The 15,260-nt window shown below is 46.2% G+C and overlaps 1 protein-coding gene across 1 annotated transcript in view; it reads left to right on the top strand.

The window, feature by feature from the left end:
- Positions 1-15,260, top strand: part of LOC135389774 (uncharacterized) — a 158,232-nt gene that overhangs the window by 5,338 nt on the left and 137,634 nt on the right. The window lies entirely within an intron of this gene.

Consider the following 15,260-nt stretch of genomic DNA (forward strand, 5'->3'; position numbering starts at 1 on the left):
TGCGCTGTTAACGTAAAAAGAATGGAACGTAATTTGCGTTTTCGGCTTCGACTGTAGTATTGTCAAAATTTTATGCCGAGTTTCTTCTGCAAGCCTGCACATTAACGCTATGTGTTCCTATATGAAGAGTCGACTATTTTCCTTTTCTCGAACTCCGATCAAACATGGAAAAGTAAGGGGCAGTGCCACACTTCATCGTCCGTCGTCGATACCTCGATCCTCCCAGAACTATGTAATGCCGCGAGGCCCTTGGAGCACCACAATAAATAAACTATTTTGCTCTTGTAACCCTGTACACACACATCTCCTCCTTGTACTTAGCTGTCTGTCACATAACGCCAATCAGAGTCAGTGCCGTCCCAGTGCCGACTCGTACTTGGTGCAAATTAAAAATGAAGCGTACACACTGAATGTACCTATGCACTCCTCATAATTTAGCTATGCGCACGTAACCTGTAATCCATTAAGCTGTATAAATGTTCTGCCTTTCAGAGCTTTAGAGAAAATTGTAAATGAAATATACATTATAATTCGGCAGCGAAGATTATCTCGCTTTACCGTCCAACCTTATCAACCTTATCTTAGGACCTGCTGTCTGACGCCCCTTCTTCGGAAGGAACCCGGGGCGGCTGCCTCTCCCTCGCCCGTCCCTCGGCTCTGCTCAGACCGGTCAATACAAACGAGACCACTACAAATTTAAAAGGGTTCCGAGACACAATGCAATATTCAACGCGTTACCTGTACTATGTATAGTCTCATCCCGGCAGGCAACCTCAGTTCAGTGCACAGAGCTTCCAAAATTAGCCGAGAAAAAAATCGCTTCTGTTCTGTTACTTAACCATCCCTTGCACTATAGTGTTTCCTAAATTTCGCCCCCCCCCCCCCGCCGGTTTTCCCTCGTCGCGATGCCAGACACCTTCCGATCGCAGCGCATGAACAGTTATCAAACCGATACACTGACATGTTATTGGAGCTACATTCATAGCGAGTTCTCTGGGCAAAAAAGTCTTGCTCAACGGCAGTATAGTACACGGTCATGAAACCATAGTTACCTCTCCGTAGTGGCTGGAGCGAACCTGTTTTTTCGAGCATTAGTTTCTCGAAACGAGGCTCGCTTAAGTATAGGTCGTCGCAAACGGAAGCAATATTTTCGTGACTTTTCTCGTCAATAGCGGGTATTCCGTGGCCAAACCTTCCGAAAAATCCAGTAGTGGTTGTTGCGACAGCTGCAACCTCAACGTGAGCTTCAATCTGAACTCAGGTCCATGAACTGCTCTACGTCTGCTGTATACTGAATACCTCGGGCAGAGAAATCGTGCCAAATGGATTCCTCATCCAGTTATGTCTCTTGTCCTGGCTCTGTGGGAAGAACTTCAGAGCCGAGATATGCCCTATATATAACCGAGGACTTCAGCTGTGTCACACGACTCTACGCCATGCGCCACGACTGCGCGGTACGTCGTGAAGACCGGGCGTCCGTGTATGCCGCGATAGACGCACACGATGTGGCTGGCCTTCAGTGGGAGTGTGTGGACCTCGTGACATATATTTTGGCCCTCATGCACAAGTGAAAGCAGGCCTGAAATTAAGGCTGTGCGATACATCGAAAGCGTCGGGTGCCCCGCATGCAAGCCCATTTATGAGAAACCTCCGGGTCTGCTGCCACGGGCTTCTTAGGAACGCAGGATAGCGGGCAAAGCGTGGCTTTTTACTGGCTTGCTGGACGCATCCAGCTCACCAAAGCTCTGTCCTCAAAGCTCTCTTCGCCTCTTTGGACGCCACAGGACTTCGATCCTCATTGTAACGGGACCCATTCCTTCATTCCCTGCTTCACCTCCAGCAATGGGCTAGAGTATCGTCCCCGGCGATGAAACTCCCCACCCATTACCCTGAAATAAAGTCGTTGTTGTTGTTTTTTGTGGGCCGTTTTGCGTTCTCCGTTGGAACGTGTCACGGTCACGACACCCCTGGGGGTCCCGACCCACAGTTTGGAAACCACTGCCTTATACACTGATAGATGCTGTGGTGCTTTGCGAAGTCCAGGACTTGTCGCACCATTGGCTCGCGCCCCGTGTTTGCGCTGGCTATAAAGATTACGGCTATTGCGTTCTCGGCTGTTTCTGGACTGCGAAGTTGGTCAGGCCACCAACGATGCTTGAATCGATTGCGAGACATTCTTGAGTGACTTGTGCATGTATGCCGGTGCCATGCTGTGCCGGCGGATAAGAGAGTGTGTGTATATATATACAGTATATCAACGATGACGGAGATGTGATTAAATGCCACAGAATCACCAAAGCGACTGTCCGGGACCAAAACAAACCAGAACAAACGCTTGCTTACTCTAATCTCGAATACCGTAGGCGGATCTAGGCTGTCCCTATAATTTTTTTTTCCCGCAATTATGATGACTTTCTACGCTTATACGCTACGTAGCGCGCGGTACTCAACTCCTCCTTGTCCTTTATTCACATTAATGTATTTCACCCCTTTGGCGCAACTTTCACTTTATGGGCTGACAATGGCTTTATGGTTCTCATTGTATGCCACTCAGCATGCCATGCTGTGTAGGTTGTTCTTTTGGAAGATGTATTAATGAGTTCGCTACCGATACGACCACATCGTGTATATCTACGTCATTAGGCTTAGCGTCAGCCCTATCTCTGCCTCAGGGATCGTTCGAACATACGAGCACCATTGAACCAATGGCCTCGAAGCGGAGGCGTGGCTTCGACCGGGGATCGCTATGTTGCAAACCACTATGGAGCGCGGCTGCTGTGTCACTCAGAGAACCATTAAGTTGGGTCAGTGTACAGTTACATTGCGTCATCCCATGCAGCTTTCACGCGGCATAGGAAAGAGAAAATTGCTGTTGTTGCGTCTCAGACCATTAATTACACGAGTTACCTAAAGTGAAGGAAAGTTGCCCGTCATCACTCATGTAAGGAAGGGCCGACAACCGGCGATCATTTCCCTAACGAGGTCTAGGTCATCTTTCAACAAGCCAAATCGTTCAGTCAAAAGAATGCAGACGACAGAGCTGAAGAGGCAGGAAAAAATTAAGGAACACCGAAGCTCTGCGGACGATACTTCAGCGAAGAATCCCAGGGGATAATGAAAGAAAGAAACAAAAAAGTAGGCCGATAAGAAAGAAAGCAAAGAAGAAAAAAAAGTGGGCCCAGTTGGATTCCAAATGAAATGAAGCCCGATGATGGACATTTCCAGAAACTTCGCTATTCTCCGTCTGCTTCTTTCGATCACGATCGGTATTTTACTTTCGGTTTCGAATTGGCGACTTTAACGATTATTGTTTGTAGAGTTAGACAATTGAAATCGAGTGCGTAGCCCTAGAATGGCATCCAAAGGTCTAACGGAGGTTCGGATGAAACTTGAAAATTGAGTTTAGCTCAGACTTCGCTTAAGTGAAATGGACATCTAAAAGCAGGAGAAGAAAAAACAAAAAAAAACGTGTGAAAAAATAAAGGAAAAACAAGTCTGCTTCGAAACGATTTGGTGCCGTGAAACAGTTTTCGTATGTTTTTGTTGTGTTTGCTGAAAGCGGACGTGACTGGAAGGCCAGTTTTCCTATACTGTCCGCTTATGTATTTTTTTGTCTTTAACCCTCCATTTTATATTGTATTTTCTACTTCTCTACGTATGAGCATAGAGAGAGAGAAGGAAAGAGAGCTCGCGAAATATATGTTTACGTATATATTTGTATGCCGAAGCAATAGGACGTTCGCCTTTAAGATTATTTAAGTTCAGGATTGGACATTTGTGTTTCGTTTTCTTTCTTTCTTTTGACGTACAAAAGCAATTCTCTGCAACGTTCCCAGTGCATTCACCGCACACGCATTGATCTGCTTGTACTCGATTTCGGCGTGTCTTGCTGTTTGGCAGGGGCCTCCATAAGTACATCTTCCATTTGGAACGGAACGCGGAACGGAGAGTGGCTGGTTTTAAATAAGATATGAACTGGAACAAGAGTTACAAATGTTCTCAAGGTGGCCAGCTTCTCAAAGAAGGAATTCGCTTGATTCTTGGACTCGGAGGGGGATTTTGTTTCTGTTAGCCGAGTCTTGGCAGGAGCGCGCGCGCTTTAATAATGCATAGAAACGTACGTCGTATAATTTATACGGTTATAGTTTATGCATGGGCTGTACGTATGGGCTTCACGGTAAGGGAGAGCGCGTCGTACATGCGAGGTACGTTTCTTTGTCGGCTTAAGAACAGTTTTGCGATACTTTTCATTTCATTTCATTCGCCCTGAACTGGGCGTTACGTAAGGTGGGAGTTACATAGCAGTATACGACAGAAAAACAACCCGTAATTCAGTGATTGCAGAAAATATCAATGACAAGGGCGACAGTAAGGAACACTAATTAACACTAAGAACTAAACAATCATTACGGTTCAGGAGGTACGTACTTCACATGTTTGAAATAGGTAGTGCACTGCTGAACAGAAAGGTTTGTCTCCCGGATACACGTACACTGTTAAAACAGAACTTCACCACATAGCACGCTCCTAACCAACCATCATACCAAATGACATCATTCTGTGTCATGATTTGTTCAAAACAGGGGGGAGGCGCCTATCTGGGACAAGATAATCTGTCCCAGATAGGCGCCTCCTCTCATTTTCAACAAATCAATGCACAGAATGATATCATTCGGAATGATGGTTGGCTAGGAGCGTGCTATGTGGTGAAGTTCTGTTTTAACAGTGTACTTTCACATGGAAGACAGTTCCACAAGGTGATCGTGTATTGGTGAGGTGAGTGTATAAGTACAGGTACGCACGGGTGAGGCGAGCACTTTGCAAGTGTGAGTACACTCTTAAAAATGAACTTCACCGCATAGCACGCTCCTAACCAACCATAATCTCGAATGATATCGTTATCTGCCCTGATTTGTTGAAAACGGTAGGCGTACGCCTTTTTTTGTGACAATTATGAACAGCATAAGTGTCACAAAAAAGGCGTACGCCTCCCGTTTTCAACAAATGAGGGCAGATAACGATATCATTCGAGATTATGGTTGGCTAGGAGCGTGCTATGCGGTGAAGTTCATTTTTAAGAGTGTATAACGAGAGGTTTGGTTACACTACTTTGGATGTCGGGATGGACGTGAATACGTCAGCCTGTGAAACAAAAAGAAAAGTGAGGCAGGCAGTCTTTCTCCTGTCGTCAAGATTTGCTACGTTAAGGTCCCATTTGATTTGGGATACACCGCAATAAGGGGAGCACTCTCGTGTGATGAAACACGCGACTTTATTCCAGCTTGTCGATTCGGTATCTCTGTTGAAGATTCCAAATGATACTGGCGTACTCTAGTGGTGGTCTGACAAGTGCGGAGTACGCGAGAGATATTTAACTACAGGTGAGGCAAGACGGAGGTGACGGCGCAGAAATCCTAACGACTGTTAGGAATGTAGGGTTATGTTTTCAATATGATCCTTCCAGGATAAGTTGTTCCTTAAAGTGACCCCTATAGGTATTTAAAAGAAAAGACCTTTTCCAATGGGGATTGCCGATATCCGGTAGGCGAACGATATAGGAGATTGTACAGTTGTAAATGACGTTTTCTGATGTTGATCTCCAATCGGTATACCATTTACAAAGAATACGTCGAAAAGGAGAAAAAAAATAAAACACTGTCAAGGAGCCCGCGAAGAGGGAATCACACACGTAACATGAAAAACGGTTAGGAGCAACTAATATTTATTCGAACAAGAACTTTCGTGCAAGAGACTGCACTTCTTCAGGAAGCTGAAGAAGTGCAGTCTCTTGCACGAAAGTTCTTGTTCGAATAAATATTAGTTGCTCCTAACCGTTTTTCATGTTACGTGTGTGATTCCCATTTACAAAGAACTTAGAAGTCTCTCTGCAGGGAGACACAGTCAGATGCGCTTTGAATTGTGCGGTATAGAACGCAGTCGTCGGCGAATAGTCTGACGGAAGACAAAATAGACCTCTGTAGGTCACTGATGTAAATTAAGGAAAGAACTGGGCCCAAGACAGATCCTTAGGAGATGCCAGATTTGACTGGAACGGGAGGGGAGACGGCAGAATCAATAAGGACTGACTAAGTCCGGCCATTTTTAGAAAAGCGCGTGCCCATTTAAGGATTGAGGACTTGTGGTGTCCATTTAAGTGGAGCTGAGCTAATTTGTGCATGAGGCGAACGGTGGGGACCTTGACAATCGCCTTTTCTAAAATCAGTGAACACTGGATCTGTTAGGCCGAGAGAGTCGGTTACGTCATGGAGGTCTGTGAGAAGCTCAAAGAGTTGAGTCTCGCACCGAGGACCGATTTTTTTCTAAAATCGGGCTAGCTGATAAAAAGAACATTGTTATCTTCGATTGTATATCATAACGTGAGAACTGACAATATGCTGTAGTATTTTGCACGATAATTTGGGACGATAATTTTGGAGCTCTCCGGAGTCCTCACCCTTGTGAATAGGGATGGTGCCAATCTTCTGGGAGGACTCTCAATTCTAACTACTCCTGAAATAGGGAACTTAGGAGGACACTTGAATACTTGTTCGTCAATTTCAGTATCATTTTTGTCAATGCCGTCAGCACAAGGGAGCAGGAGTTTCGGGGCGTATCTGAGTGCGCAAAAACACCGTTGAGGTCAACGTAAACCGGAGCCATGCTAACACTGACTTGGTGTGTATTTCGTGTTGTGGGGAGAAGGAAGTGCTCATTTATAAACACGCTGGAAAAGTGAGCGTTAAACAGAGTTGCTGTTTCACGAGTTTTGTATCGGACACCTTGGGGGTTTAGGATGGCAGGTGGACGCTTGAAATCTTTTTTTGATTTATAGTAACCCAAGCCATCCTCGGGTTATTTTGCAGAATAATTACGCAGCCCTTCTTTATGACACGCCTGTTTAGTATTCCTCTTCTTTTTGTTGAATATGGTCTTGAGCTCGCGGTTAAACCAAGGAGTCGACGGGCGATTCCGTATTTGAACGGATGGAACACATATGTTTCTTACAACAAGAAGGGCGTTCTTAATTCGTGCCCAGTTTTCCTCTATACTGAGTAGAGGGCACGAGTTGCTCCAAAGTTCTGGACGAGCTGTTCTAAATATTTTTCAATTTCAGATATATTTGCTTTTTTGTTTTTACTTGAAGTTTTTTTGTTTTTATTTGCTTTACTTGAAGGAGCAGTGATTAAGAAAAGGCGAGTTGGCGAGATACACATTGTCGTTGGATGCAGCTTACTTTCTTTCCCCTTTGCTCCAGTCCGCTTGCTACGGTGGGCTTGACTAAGATGTTTGTCTTTATTATGTGCGATATACACAGTTACGCAGCTCTGGCCATGAGCTCTTTACACATATGTATGCCTCCGGGGCCGGCTTCGTGGGGAACTGCGTCGATATCAGTCAGTACTGTCCACTTCATATCTACCGTTATAATCTACCAGCTCACCTTTGTTAGATTTCTTATCGTGCTACCTAACGAGAACTGTGAAGGACGGGACTCAGGTATATGATGTCACGTGTTGGAACGTCATCGAGGTGCCTCCTCTCTATTTGCCGGTCAGCATGTACAGTACGCCGACATGGCGCTTTGTTAACATGCCAAGGCCTAGTTCAGAAAGACACGGACACAGACTCTGGCAACATTCTCACATTTTCTTCCATGCGCTCTTCCATTGGCAACAGACGTACAATTCCTGTACGTCCTTGAATCATTGCCTTGGCGTTGGTGTGGCTGCAATGTCCTGATTGTTGATTCAGCCCACGCCCAGTTTACGTTATTCTCAACCCTGTCTACACGCATCTCTTTCTCTCTCTCTCTTTCTTATCTATGACAGTATACGTCGATGATTTTAGTACAACAGCAAAAGGCTCAGCCTTCCCCATGTTAATAGGACCTGCCTGCTTCAGTTCTGCAGGATCTCACGTCCGTTTACCTTGCTACGTACAGTTCATACCACGACTGTTCGATCATCTGCAGATCCCTTCCTGGTAGTATATCACGTTTAGGCATCCAGCGTCGAAGGTAAACACTTTCATCGATAAACATATTCCGACCTGTGCGAAGCGGACCTTCCCTTATTAAATGATTCTCCTTCGACTATCAGCCGTTAATCGTACTAACCGAATTATGCCCGTTTCCTATGCACACTAATGCAATCAAAGTAATGTCTCCAATCAACGCTGTTAGCATTCTGCGCTGATAAACCGCTGACAGAGGTAGACAGCGACTGAAAACTGATCAAAAAGAATGGGACCTTCAGCATCGCGACATTGCGCAGATAGAGCCGGAAGTCCCCGAGCGAACTGGAATCAATATACAAAGATATACAGGCAAACACATGCCCACGCCGCGTCTGGAAAAACAAACAAACAAACAAAAAGAAATATGCACCGGGTAGTGCACACCGAAACCTAAACTAAAAGTCAGCTAAAAACATCCGACTGTGTAGAGCAATCGGAAACATGCGGAAAATAGTTGCAGACGACGAGAAGTAGCAGAAACAAAAAAATCGTGTTCGCACTCTTCTGTCTCTTGTGTGCATGTTTGTAAGCCCAATTTCATTTGCTATCCGCGCCAGAGGGCTGCGCTTTTTTGTTTTGTTTTCTGTTTTGTTATTGTGCCTACGCTTGTTTATGCTAGAGAGGGACGGTGTGATCAAAGAGCGGGCCACGGCTTCTCTTCTTTCTTCTCTCTCTCTCTTTCCCTTTCTTTCTTCCGCTTTTGGGAAATGCCCACAGCCGAAAGTGAGATAAAGCACAGTCGTTTGCACCAGGTGGCGCTACGATTTCGTGGAAAGTTACTTTCGGTTTTCTGTTTATTTGCGCTGTATGTTTTTGTTCGAAATGCAGAAGCTGCGGAGTTGTTCGCGTAGCGATGATGATGACACGCAATCCTCTAGAGAGGCAAAATAAATTGGGATTGCATGTGTCCGTTGCTTTGCCGGCTTTACGTGTTGTGATAACGGCATTTCTTGGGCTGATAAATGGTTAATGCCCTTGCGGGACGCTTGTTAATTTTACTTCTCTCGCCTTTCTTACGAATTCCCGTTACTCTTTAAACTTTTCAAGTTTGTTTGCCGAGATAACAAAGAATCACTCGAGCATGAGAAGAGAAGCACACATTGTTTGTGATGACGCAAAAGGTTTCCTTCATCGCATACAGGGCAACTCATGATTCTGAACATGGTTCTTGAAGGCAGGGCACTGTGATGTATTAGTGCTTTCTTAACTTCGTAAGTAAGTTTTATCACTGCGGGATAGCTGGCGCATGTTGCGTTGTATGCACAGCAGCATTCGGTCCTAGTCGCCTCCCAGGTAAGCGCCAACATTAGTGACTTTTAGTATAACGTACGCTGTCGCCTTTGCGTACATAAGGAATAGCGTGGTGCTTGTGCACAGTGCGCAAAGCTCTCGTGCGTGCGCAGAACCCCCGACGCTATTCCTTACATACGCAAAGGCGATAGCGTACGATATACTGAAACTCTCTAATATTAGTGAGTTTTACGCATCGTACCCTATCGGCTTTGTGTACGTAAGGGATAGCGTTGGTGGTTCTCCGCACTGCTCGAAGCTCTCTGTTTTGCGCGTGCGCAGAACCACCAGCGCTATCCCTTACATACGCAAAGGCGATAGCGTACGATGTACTAAAACTCTCTAATATTAATGAGTTTTGCGCATCATACGCTATCGGCTTTGTGTACGTAAGGGATAGCCCCGTGGTGGTTCTGCGCACTGCCCGAAGCTCTCTTTATGTTTTGCGCGTGCGCAGAACCACCAACGCTATCCCTTACATACGCAAAGGCGATAGTGTACGATGTACTAAAACTCTCTAATATTAATGAGTTTTGCGCATCATACGATATCGGCTTTGTGTACGTAAGGGATAGCCCCGTGGTGGTTCTGCGCACTGCCCGAAGCTCTCTTTATGTTTTGCGCGCGCGCAGAACCACCAACGCTATCCCTTACATACGCAAGGGCGATAGCGTACGATGTACTAAAACTCTCTAATATTAGCGAGTTTTGCGCATCGTACGCTATCGGCTTTGTGTACGTAAGGGATAGCCCCGTGGTGGTTCCGCGCACTGCCCGAAGCTCTCTTTATGTTTTGCGCGTGCGCAGAACCACCAACGCTATCCCTTACATACGCAAAGGCGATAGTGTACGATGTACTAAAACTCTCTAATATTAATGAGTTTTGCGCATCATACGCTATCGGCTTTGTGTACGTAAGGGATAGCCCGTGGTGGTTCTGCGCACTGCCCGAAACTCTCTATGTTTTGCGCGCGCGCAGAACCACCAACGCTATCCCTTACATACGCAAGGGCGATAGCGTACGATGTACTAAAACTCTCTAATATTAGCGAGTTTTGCGCATCATACGCTATCGGCTTTGTGTACGTAAGGGATAGCCCCGTGGTGGTTCTGCGCACTGCCCGAAGCTCTCTTTATGTTTTGCGCGCGCGCGGAACCACCAACGCTATCTCTACGCAAAGGCGATAGCGTACGATATACTAAAACTCTCTAATATTAGTGAGTTTTGCGCATCATACGCCATCGGTTTTGTGTACGTAAGGGATAGCCCGTGGTGGTTCTGCGCACTGCCCGAAGCTGTTTTGCGCGCGCGCAGAACCACCACAGCTATCCCTTACATACGCAAAGGCGATAGCGTACGATGTACTAAACTCACTATAGACCCCCTTTGTTTTCAAATATGTGACGTCACAACAAGATCGGTTCGAGGTTATACTTTGCTGTGGTGGGCAAGAAGCGGGAAAAATGCGTCACCTGACAGGCTTGTAAAGCTAATAATGCCTACCAGCATGCTTTGCGCGGGAAAACGTAATCGATAACGTAGGAGCTCAGGCTGTCTGTAGTCTCAGACTACTCTACCGCGACGCTACCCATTGATAACGTGCTTGACTATTCAAGAATAGGGAGTTTTAGGGAATCGTAAGCGCGCTCCCATTCCGACTCCATATCGCTGTTAGTCAAAGCGATATCAGCACGTGATGTCAGCCACCACAAAGGAATGAGGCGATAGTCTTATCATGTTTTCGGATACGTTATCGTGAAACTTTTACGTTTTCCTAAAACTCCCTGATAACGAGTTTTGGATACACCTGAAGAACTCTTACGAAAACGACACGATAAAGGAAGTTATCAAATCCAAGCTTACCATGCTGATGTCATTCGCTTCAAAGAAACAGGGCGATGAGCTTATAATCTTTTCGGAACTGTTATCGTGAACTCTTCACAATGTGCTAAAAATCGCAAAAATGCAATAGCTGTCTCGCTCTTTCTCTTCAATAAAACGCAAGCTGACAACCATAAGCAGTGCCTGGAGAAACAACACGATAAGGCATCACGTGCGCCATTTAAACATTATTGAAATAACTACGAGTGCAGAGCGGCTTTGACGACAGAAACGCTCGGATGTTTGAGGGAAAATATGCCATGTGCTGTTGACGTTTACCGTACCGGCTTGCGCCACCGTGCCGTGAAAAATCTGAAATACGCATTCATGCAAAAGCCTTATTTCAAGAGCGGCCCATATTTCGAGCAGAAAACTGTTCTGTTACTGTTCGATACATCGGGGGCCCCCAGACATGGGGCTTCCGATTATACGTTCGCCTGGTAGCTGGCTTTTCGACTAAAACACGCACGTAACACACCAAAGAAGATACACCAACTTTCTGCTTGCTCTGTTGCAACACGAAACTCGGTGCAAAACGAAGTTTCTTGCGAAGGCCGGTGTCGGAACAGCTCCCAATGAAGCCACTCTCTCACTCCTCTGTAGTCTCCTCTCTCCCCCTTTCCCCAACTCCTTCCCCTGTCCCCTCTCCATCCGTCCCCATCGGTACGCCGCCCATGGCCACGGTTGCTTCGCGGTGCTAACGCGCAATTAAGTAGCGCAGCCGTTCCACTCCCGTTCACCTCGAATGTCGTTATAGCTACAAAGCGAACGAATATTTCGATCAAAGAATCATAATTTGTGCTTCGCCAAGCACGTTTCCTGTTAGCCGCCTTTTGCTATCTCCCTCTCTCTCTTTCTCTGTGTGTTATATGACATCCGTCGGTAATAATTTTTTTTTCTGCACGTGTCTTCCAAAGGGTCACGTAACATGGACCTTCGTCTCCTCAGAAACTATTTCCAAGTTTCGTGTCACGTTTCTGGGACATGCATGGATTTCCCATACGTGTCTCTCAGCATCCAATAGACGGATGCGGTAAATAGCTTGCTTTGCTGTCCCTTCGTGTTACCCGTCGTCGATTGCTTGGTTGCGTACGTGCAATCGAGGTAAAAGGTGTGCGCTAGTTTTACTTCTGTTCCTCTAACTGAACTACTTTTTTTCTTTTATGCAAACTACTGCGACCCACCGCTTTTGGAAGTAAGGTACGGTGTTACAGGGACACAGAGCCGTGGCATGGCGTCTTTATGGCGAATAAAGAAGTTTCGCGAATTGAACGTAAGGTGACTCTGTTGTTTGTCGCAACGGATTCGTTGGCAGTAGCAAATACAGGGTGACCAGTAGGACTGCACTCTATCCGATTGCGTGTTTTGTGTAGCCACGTGTGCTGTGTGTATATGTGATCTATTTTGCTGGGTACAGTTCGGCTTGAATTGACCCCCAACCCTTCCTACGTATTCATCCATATTGTGCTGCCACGCATACTGGATATATCTACGCAGCTCTTCCGTTCTATATGGTTGAATGAGGCGCGGGTATGTCGCAGACCTGTATACTGGAGTGCGCGAGAAGTTTATTGATCAGATGCTGTGCTGTTGGCGTTGAAACGAAACCGGCAAACCGTTTTGGCCGTTCGCCAGCGCGAAAAATTTTGCGCCTCCATTGGAACCTGGCCGTGCGGAACACCTTGTACAACCTTGGGACCCCGCCTGTGCCTATTTTACTATTAAAATGTCAGCTTTAGGATAAATTTCGGGAAGTCTGGCTGTATCATAGGATACGAAATAGAAGATGCATTCTATAGGAGGGCAGTAGCGACGGCTGGGGAGGGGGGGGGGGATTGAACTACCTACGAAATGTACGCTGCCTTGAAAGAGCACTGGACCGGTAATCCAGAAGATGTGGGTTCGAGTCCCCGAGCTGACAAACCTTTTCATTGACTTCCTTCGTTCGTCATTAACTTCTTAGGCACTTGCGGGGCTTTGTATGTATTTGTCTGTTCTATGTGTTTTATCCTCAGAACATCAATATTGGCATCATGTTCAACAGGCCACCTTGCATGCATGGCGCCATTTCTGTCGTTTGTGCACTTCGAAACGCCGGTTTTCGTTTTTTTTTTTTTTAATAGTTAGCATCAAAGTAGAAGGTAATGTATTTTTCTGTGGTATGGGGTAAATCCGCCGTGTGCGTCTGCTCCTACCAAAAAAGAAAAAAGTGAGGTTGACTTGGCGAATTTCGGATATCAATTAGGTACATTCAATTTGATAAATAAGATGTGCTGGCAAACTCCTCCCCGAGATAAAGTGGCGTTGACCTCATAATGCTCAGACAAGTACGTTTTTCATACGATTCTTATCACCTTAGCTAAAACACCCTGCATAATACGTACTATATCATTGAACAGAAAGAGAAAATTACGAGTTAATTAACAGCACACAGAGCGTCACGCACTTTGACAATGGTCAGCCAGGCTATCTCTCTTTCTTTTGTGCCCCCATCCCCCATAGAGATCTCAGCCCCCACGAAAAAAAATTTCTCCCATTTGCACGCCTTTGCCCTGCAGTGTAGGTCCTGGTGTCCCGACATAAATTTACTGGTATCCGATATGTCCGAAAACTATCAGGGTTTACCTGCGGGTGACGCTGCTGCATGTACGTGTTCCAGTTAGCCTCGAATAGTTACGCAGTGGTGTGCCTTCGAGAAATCAACATTTAAAAGCAGATATATTCTTGTTAATAATATCTTCCCTGTACTGGTAGCATAAAGCAGAAAATATGAATTTAGCGCACCGGTGTACTTCTGGGTCGTTTTGCATTTCGTGTACGTACATTCGATGCGCGTATCGTAAATGCCGGTGCACAGTTGCCGTTAATGACCCCCGTCCTCAAAATGCCTATGTTTTGTGTATGGTCCATGTACAAAGGACGTAGTCCCTTCTCTCCGCTGTAGACCCCACGCGTTCTCTCGAAATTCCTCCGCGACTATACCGTGCCCTTTTACTGCGGTCTTCCACCGCATGAGGCTGAACGTTGCATTTACACCCGCCTTTTAACGCCGTCGTCTCGGCTCAACCCCGTCTTCCCTCTGCCCCACTTGTGGAGTGCGTTACGACCTCTGCCATGTCATCCTGGCTTATCGGTAACATCACCAGGAGCGTGCACTCACGGAAGTTGCTACGCAACGTATTGACTAACGGCCGTTCAACCTCGCGAAGATTCTCGGACCGTGGTCGAACGCAGTCCACCAGATGCAAGGCCTTCGTCTTCTTGCGGAAATATTGCGCTCCATCGGTCTGGTGACAGATCTCTGAAAGTCCTCCCCCTCATCATCATCATCCCCTCATCCGTTTCCAATGTGCAATAGGGCAGTGTACCGCCACAGCCGCGGTGCATCGCCCACCTCATCATCATCCGATGTATGTATGTGTGTGTCATGTACAAATCGTTCTACATGAGTTCACAGTGAGGTCACATCCACCAAACTGTGTGTGCACACTATAGTGATGATGATCATGATGATTGTAGGAAAAAAAATATGGAGAAGCTACTCCAGATGAATATAACGGGGGGGAAAAAGGGCGAAAGGAACGTCTAGAAAGACGAGAGCTCTGCTATGCTCTTCAAGAAGGTTATAGTCGTAGCTACCGCAGCGCAAATAAAGCACTAATCATCATCACCATCATCATCGTCATCTTCAAGAAGTTGATGAGTGAGAGCTATGCATGGCATGGATTGGTTTTGTATTGGATTTGGCCTCACCGCGCTGCCAGTCAGTGTATATTCGTTTCTGCTTGAAAAACGAAACGCAGACAACGCAGACTTTCCTTGGCAAATCACGCCATTCTTCGACAACCCGCAGGCAGTGGCGTAGCCAGGGTGTGTATTTCGGGGTTTCAACCCCCCCCCCCCCCCCCCGAAATTGTACGTTTCGTAGTGCATTTGGAAGAAGGAATAACAAGGGTGAAATCCTCCTTCCCCGTGTGAAGCCTTCGTAGAAAATCTCCCGAGATATTTTTCTTGCTACGCTACCGCCTGAGGGGAAAACACTCTCCAGGGAAACAAACTTCCAGAACGCCAG

The sequence above is a fragment of the Ornithodoros turicata genome, chromosome 3 (genome assembly GCF_037126465.1).
Source record: "Ornithodoros turicata isolate Travis chromosome 3, ASM3712646v1, whole genome shotgun sequence".
Classification (NCBI taxonomy): domain Eukaryota; kingdom Metazoa; phylum Arthropoda; class Arachnida; order Ixodida; family Argasidae; genus Ornithodoros; species Ornithodoros turicata.